The following is an 8670-nucleotide window of genomic DNA, read 5'->3' as shown; positions in this document are numbered from 1 at the left end:
CGTCGTGAGATCCCAATAACAATACATTCTCGCAGTAAGCATCCGACCAAGTGGTCAATCTGATGTGTTGTTTCTCTCATGACCCAGGCTGTGGAAATTAACCAAGGTTTCTGAATCCACAATATAAGACTAGGATAAACATGTGCATGGATTGAGAAAGCTTATGTTCTGGGCTCACAAATGGAAAATACTTTGAATAGCTTTCAGACGGAGGAAATACTAAGCTGGCAACATATAGGACAATTATTCCTTTCTTCACAAAGGTTCATAGCTTCAGCTCAGCTGAGACCCTGTTGTGCAACAAGTTTATCCAAAAGCCCCGCTGTAATCATACAAGTAAACTTTAACCTCCAGTCGTATTACTTGTGCCAAAACGATGGTTAGAAAACTAAAATAAGAAGTTCCAAAGAAGACCATTATTCAATATATTTCACCACAGAATATGAATGTGGTGAATGTGGCTGTATAGTGCTCGTGAGCTCCATCAGAGAGTGTTTCACATCTCCTTGAACATTGCTAAATCCAAAACCACATGCGAACCAAATTAAATAAAGTATACCTTAGCGATAAACCAGTGTTGAGATATGAATGCATTCTGGACATATTACATCCACCAAGGTTTCATTGTCATGTGACCTACAAGACTAGTAAAAAATGTACTTACAGTAGGTGTTGGTACATCTTGGTGTCACTTACACTTGAAAATAACTGCCCACCTTTTCCACTTTTTTTATTTGAACTATTTTTGAGTTTGACATCTCCTATAGCGCCTGTAGTATCATGAGATAGAATAGTGTCTTTCCCATGCCATTGTCTGACCACTTTACTTTCTAAGCCGACTAAAAATGTTTCTGTAAAACAATGCCTACACTGCCATTAAGGATGCGTTTATGAAAACAAAACCCATATATGTTTCCCAACAAGAGCCTCCGTAACTTTGTTTTCAGTCAGCAAATGTTATTATCAAGCCGTTTAACATGAAATATGATGTTCAAACAACCAATCCTCTGATGCATGAAACAATCAAGCTTTCCTGCTTTCCTGTAGCTCAGTGGTAAGAGCATTGCGATAACAACGCAAGGGGTTCTGTCATGATTCTGCTGCATCATGTCATGTTTCTCTTAGTTTAGTGGCAGGATCATGACACACTCTCATGTTTAATGTGGAGAGAGACAATTATTGTTCTTATGGCCTTCCACACACTCTCTCTGGTCTCGTCTCTGTTCCCATCCTCTCGTTATTGATTAATGCCCTACACCTGTTCCCCTCTTGATTTGGTCCCTTATTTAATGCCCTTGTGTCTTCTGTCTTGTGCTGGTTCATTGTGGTTGTGTGGTGAGTTCTTGTCAGTCTAGTCTAGTCTAGTCTAGTCTAGTCTAGTCTAGTCTAGTCTAGTCTAGTCTAGTCTAGTCTAGTCTAGTCTTGTAGTTAATGTTTAAAGTTTATTTTAGTCTTGTTTAAGTGTAGTTAGTCTTAGTCCAGTCATGTTATTGTATCCATGTTTTGTTATGTTACCCCCTCGTGGGTGTTTGTTTTATTATTTATTAAATATGTTAACCCCTTGTTACCCGCTGTCTGCACCTGGGTCCTCTGTCCGTGTCTCACCACTTATGATCATGAGAGGTTCGCAGATACCTATGTAAAATGTATAGGATAATGCAATGTAAGTCGCTTTCGATAAAAGCGTCTGCTAAATGTAAATGTCAATGTCAATCCTGAAATTGCATTGCTTTTGTGATGTTCAATTGCAAATCAGTTGAAGACTTCAGAGGTTTTCTGTGCAGTGCCCCCATCAACCAAAGTGAATGAAATTCAGCATACATACTCGACTGCACTGGTTTTAATGTGTAAAAAATATGTCTCACGTTTAAGCATTGCGATCACAAGTTGCCGATATTGTTGGCCCCTCTTCAATGACATTAGCTCTAACCTGAGAACGACTTCATGAACTATAGTTCAGTATAGACTTCTCTGGACATAAATTGTTTCTGTAAAATAAATTCAATATTGAGTATTTTATTGGTCACATTATTCTTTAACTCTTACTCTTTTGTTTGGCATTGACAGCTGTCATCTTGTGATTGTGAAAGTGAAGCAGAAGAAGATGTTTATGTGATGGGATTTATTTTTCACTTTTATTTATATAGCGCTTTTCACAATTTTCATTGTTGCAGTACCTTTAACATGCTTTACATGCATCATAATAAATTATTTAATAAATATGTTTATTAGTGACACCATAAACAAACGTTACTGGCGCATGCTTTCATTCATGTACTGCTCTTAACTTCCGGTACACATTCACAAACAATAGAGCGCCTGTAGATTATTTCTGATAGCAATCAAAAGGAACCGAGAATAAACCTTTAGGCTACTGGACTAAACTCGTCTCTCCAATATTTTTAAATCAAACTGCAATACCAAGCTCAACCGCTAGATGTCAATGTACCACAGGTTTCTTTAAATGCGATCAAACTACAGGACCCATCCAACAAATTGTTTATTTTATCAAATGAACATACAACAATTTTTTTTTTACTACAATTAATATACATTAAAAATATAGTTATATTATTAGACACTAGCCAAACACAGACCGGAAGGTAACTGCAGTCCCGACATGCACGGCCGATGAAACATGACACAGTGAAATATTTTGTATTGAAAGTTTAGGTCCATATTATTATCTTTGGACTAACTTTACAGCAGACGGATGTTTGTGGTATAAGCTTAAGAAAGCAAGGGGTCATGTTGTGAGTACAATGTGTCCTTTTGCCCTTATTTGACTACAAACTATGAGATGTTTAAGGCATAAGAAAATTTAACAATGCGCTCTTTGTCTCAACTTTCGACTCCTTTGGAGTTGTTGATTTTGGAAAGTGCTACCTGTATCCCTGCATAAGGATTTGGAGGTCCTTGTCAAAACAGGATAAAGAGTCGAGGAGATACAACACAAGCGAGGAAGTGCCTTTGAAGTCAGTTCAATCATAATGGCCCTGTTTAAACCTTTGTGTTTATGGTTGTCTACAAAGTAAGTTTGTGTTGTCCATAAATGAAATTTGCTTAATGAAATAAAGAAAAAGGAAAATCCCTCATACATTGTTGCTAAAAAGGAACATGCAAGACTTGAAGGATTATGCGACTTTCTGAAGCATTTCATGTTTGGTGTCCCATGGAACATATAGTCAGTCATTCCACAACATTTTCATTTATTTACCTTTGAGTTGTTCCAAATCTGTATAAATGTCTTTGTTCTGATGAACACAGAGAAATATATTTGGAAGAATGCTTGTAACCAGCACCCACTGACTCCTATAGTAGGAAACAACTATGGTAGTCAAAAGTGTTCCAGAACAGTTTGCTGTCCTACATTGTTAAAATTGTCTGTGTTTAACTGAACAAAGCAAATGATAACATGGAGTCAATGGGGCGCAAAATCTGTCTGGTTATAAGCATTCTTCCAAATATATTTCTGAGTTCATCACAACAAAGACATTTATACACATTTGGAACAACTCAGTGGTGAGTCAATGATGGATGTACGGCCTTCTAAAATAGGTAAGATGAATGCAAATTTAAACGTATATACATTTGAACTATGTAGATAAAAAATGAACATGACCAACCAATGCTAACATAGGGTGGCTAGCATACAATATTTGATCATGACTGCAACATAAAGCCACAAATAGCCAATTTACTGTAAGTGTCTTGTTTGTCTGCGCCAACATACTTTTCTGACTATACATTTAAAAAGGGTGAATTAAAATAAATGTGTTCGTTCTAGTATAAACATAAAAAAATAAATGACCATATTAATAATAAAGATCTCATTAATGTTGAACTTGTATGATTTCTTTTAACGCTTGTTAAAGCCTGTTCTTGACTCATCAGCTGAATAATACGTTTATATTATCAAATATATACAGAATTTAAATCATTAAAATGCGTATAAGGGGGAATCATTAACACTGTGACTACTTGCATTTCATTTAATATTATAATATTGTCGCTATTAGTGAAAATATATCAACTGTGTAAGTAAATAGCACACTTGTTGAATCTAAAGGTGACCTTGTATTTCAAGAATAGTCTGACTTTTTGAATTGGCCTAGAGCTTTCTTGCCTACTGGCACCATCTTCTGGCGTCAGCAGTATCGGCTCCTGACTGTAAATATTGGATCATATCATATGCTATGATTAACTGTAGCCTAAGTAATACATTCAAACACTGAAGACATGATTTATTCATTTATATTATGCCCTGCTCTGTGTTGCTTCAATAAACATGCTATTGCGTTAATCGATCGCATCATCTTTTAACACTTCAAGCTCACATTTAGTTTTTTCTTCTTACGTGTTGCATTATTTTCTCGTCACTGAGATCTGGTCTGAATGCGTACATTAGAATTATATTTAGCATGTCCCAAATCATAGTATACTGCAAGTAATATTCAGTAATACAAAAAAGCATAGGTCCGAACACTCAAATGGTGGCATACCACAACTCATCGCGAGAGCAGTGTAGTGACACTTCACTGTATTAATAGAATGAAATAAGTGCTATGTCACTGGATTAATAAATGTCAATATGCAGTAAACGTATCCAATACCACCACCAGTGTGAGATAGAGATCTGATAAGCAATGCTTCATTGAGATGGTCTCAAAGAGAGGATAAAATAAGCCAAAGAGAGTTGTGTGTAGAAGTGATACAAAATCCAGCCATAAAATTACAATAAAGTGCATTACCTAACGCCTACCTAAACCTAACCTTACAATAATAAAAAAAAGTAATCAACAAAAATTATGGGGTATTGAAGTGGTCATCCCCAGTAGAGGTATCCTTTCTACATCTGTCACTGTTTTATTAGCATGTTACGCTGCCTGTCACTGTTTTATTTGCATGTAACGCTGCCTGTCACTGTTTTATTCGCATGTTACGCTGCCTGTCACTGTTTTATTTGCATGTTACGCTGCCTGCCACTGTTTAATTCGCATGTTACGCTGCCTGTCACTGTTTTATTAGCATGTTACGCTGCCTGTCACTGTTTTATTCACATGTTACGCTGCCTGTCACTGTTTTATTCACATGTTACGCTGCCTGTCACTGTTTTATTAGCATGTTACGCTGCCTGTCACTGTTTTATTAGCATGTTACGCTGCCCGTCACTGTTTTATTAGCATGTTACGCTGCCCGTCACTGTTTTATTCACATGTTACGCTGCCCGTCACTGTTTTATTCACATGTTACGCTGCCTGTCACTGTTTTATTCACATGTTACGCTGCCTGCCACTGTTTTATTAGCATGTTACGCTGCCTGTCACTGTTTTATTCACATGTTACGCTGCCTGTCACTGTTTTATTAGCATGTTACGCTGCCTGTCACTGTTTTATTCACATGTTACGCTGCCTCTCACTGTTTTATTAGCATGTTACGCTGCCTGCCACTGTTTAATTCGCATGTTACGCTGCCTGTCACTGTTTTATTAGCATGTTACGCTGCCTGCCACTGTTTTATTAGCATGTTACGCTGCCTTTCACTGTTTTATTCACATGTTACGCTGCCTGTCACTGTTTTATTAGCATGTTACGCTGCCTGTCACTGTTTTATTCGCATGTTACGCTGCCTGTCACTGTTTTATTAGCATGTTACGCTGCCTGCCACTGTTTAATTCGCATGTTACGCTGCCTGTCACTGTTTTATTAGCATGTTACGCTGCCTGTCACTGTTTTATTCACATGTTACGCTGCCTGTCACTGTTTTATTCACATGTTACGCTGCCTGTCACTGTTTTATTAGCATGTTACGCTGCCTGTCACTGTTTTATTAGCATGTTACGCTGCCCGTCACTGTTTTATTAGCATGTTACGCTGCCCGTCACTGTTTTATTCACATGTTACGCTGCCCGTCACTGTTTTATTCACATGTTACGCTGCCTGTCACTGTTTTATTCACATGTTACGCTGCCTGCCACTGTTTAATTAGCATGTTACGCTGCCTGTCACTGTTTTATTCACATGTTACGCTGCCTGTCACTGTTTTATTAGCATGTTACGCTGCCTGTCACTGTTTTATTCACATGTTACGCTGCCTCTCACTGTTTTATTCACATGTTACGCTGCCTCTCACTGTTTTATTCACATGTTACGCTGCCTGTCACTGTTTTATTAGCATGTTACGCTGCCTGTCACTGTTTTATTCACATGTTACGCTGCCTCTCACTGTTTTATGTGCATGTTACGCTGCCTGCCACTGTTTTATTCACATGTTACGCTGCCTGTCACTGTTTTATTCACATGTTACGCTGCCTGTCACTGTTTTATTAGCATGTTACTCTACCTGTCACTGTTTTATTCACATGTAACGCTGCCTGTCACTGTTTTATTAGCATGTTACGCTGCCTGTCACTGTTTTATTCACATGTTACGCTGCCTGTCACTGTTTTATTAGCATGTTACGCTGCCTGCCACTGTTTTAGTCACATGTTACGCTGCTTGTCACTGTTTTATTTGCATGTTATGCTGCCTGCCACTGTTTTATTCACATGTTACGCTGCCTGTCACTGTTTTATTCACATGTTTAGCTGCCTGTCACTGTTTTATTAGCATGTTACGCTGCCTGCCACTGTTTTATTAGCATGTTACGCTGCTTGTCACTGTTTTATTTGCATGTTACGCTACCTGTCACTGTTTTATTCACATGTTACGCTGCCTGTCACTGTTTTATTTGCATGTTACGCTGCCTGTCACTGTATTATTCACATTTTACGCTGCCTTTCACTGTTTTATTAGCATGTTACGCTGCCTGTCACTGTTTTATTTGCATGTAACGCTGCCTGCCACTGTTTTATTTGCATGTAACGCTGCCTGTCACTGTTTTATTAGCATGTTATGGTGCCTGTCACTGTTTTATTCACATGTTACGCTGCCTCTCACTGTTTTATTAGCATGTTACGCTGCCTGTCACTGTTTTATTCACATGTTGCGCTGCCTCTCACTGTTTTATTCACATGTTACGCTGCCTGTCACTGTTTTATTAGCATGTTACGCTGCCTGTCACTGTTTTATTCACATGTTACGCTGCCTCTCACTGTTTTATTCACATGTTACGCTGTCTGTCAATGTTTAATTCGCATGTTACGCTGCCTGCCACTGTTTTATTCACATGTTACGCTGCCTGTCACTGTTTTATTGGCATGTTACGCTGCCTGCCACTGTTTAATTCGCATGTTATGCTGCCTGTCACTGTTTTATTAGCATGTTACGCTGCCTGTCACTGTTTTATTTGCATGTTACGCTGCCTGCCACTGTTTAATTCGCATGTTACGCTGCCTGCCACTGTTTTATTAGCATGTTATGCTGCCTGCCACTGTTTAATTCGCATGTTACGCTGCCTGTCACTGTTTTATTAGCATGTTACGCTGCCTGTCACTGTTTTATTAGCATGTTACGCTACCTGTCACTGTTTTATTCACATGTTACGCTGCCTGTAACTGTTTTATTAGCATGTTACGCTACTTGTCACTGTTTTATTCGCATGTTACGCTGCCTGTCACTGTTTTATTAGCATGTTACGCTGCCTGTCACTGTTTTATTTGCATGTTACGCTGCCTGTCACTGTTTTATTAGCATGTTACGCTGCCTGCCACTGTTTTATTAGCAAGTTACACTGCCTGTCACTGTTTTATTAGCATGTTACGCTGCCTGTCACTGTTTTATATGCATGTTACGCTGCCTGTCACTGTTTTATACACATGTTACGCTGCCTGTCACTGTTTTATTCACATGTTACGCTGCCTGTCCCTGTTTTATTTGCATGTTACGCTGCCTGCCACTGTTTTATTCACATGTTACGCTGCCTGTCACTGTTTTATTAGCATGTTACGCTACCTGTCATTGTTTTATTTACATGTTACGCTGCCTGTCACTGTTTTATGTGCATGTTACGCTGCCTGCCACTGTTTTATTCACATGTTACGCTACCTGTCACTGTTTTATTCACATGTTACGCTGCCTGTCACTGTTTTATTCACATGTTACGCTGCCTGTCAGTGTTTTATTAGCATGTTACTCTACCTGTCACTGTTTTATTCACATGTAACGCTGCCTGTCACTGTTTTATTAGCATGTTACTCTACCTGTCACTGTTTTATTCACATGTTACGCTGCCTGTCACTGTTTTATTAGCATGTTACGCTGCCTGCCACTGTTTTAGTCACATGTTACGCTGCTTGTCACTGTTTTATTTGCATGTTATGCTGCCTGCCACTGTTTTATTCACATGTTACGCTGCCTGTCACTGTTTTATTAGCATGTTACGCTGCCTGCCACTGTTTTATTAGCATGTTACGCTGCTTGTCACTGTTTTATTTGCATGTTACGCTACCTGTCACTGTTTTATTCACATGTTACGCTGCCTGTCACTGTTTTATTAGCATGTTACGCTACCTGTCACTGTTTTATTCACATGTTACGCTGCCTGTAACTGTTTTATTAGCATGTTACGCTACTTGTCACTGTTTTATTCGCATGTTACGCTGCCTGTCACTGTTTTATTAGCATGTTACGCTGCCTGTCACTGTTTTATTTGCATGTTACGCTGCCTGTCACTGTTTTATTAGCATGTTACGCTGCCTGCCACTGTTTTATTAGCATGTTACACTGCCT

Source organism: Barbatula barbatula (genome assembly GCF_947034865.1).
Source record: "Barbatula barbatula genome assembly, chromosome: 20".
Taxonomy (NCBI): Eukaryota; Metazoa; Chordata; class Actinopteri; order Cypriniformes; family Nemacheilidae; genus Barbatula; species Barbatula barbatula.
Note: the sequence above shows the minus strand (reverse complement) of the source record.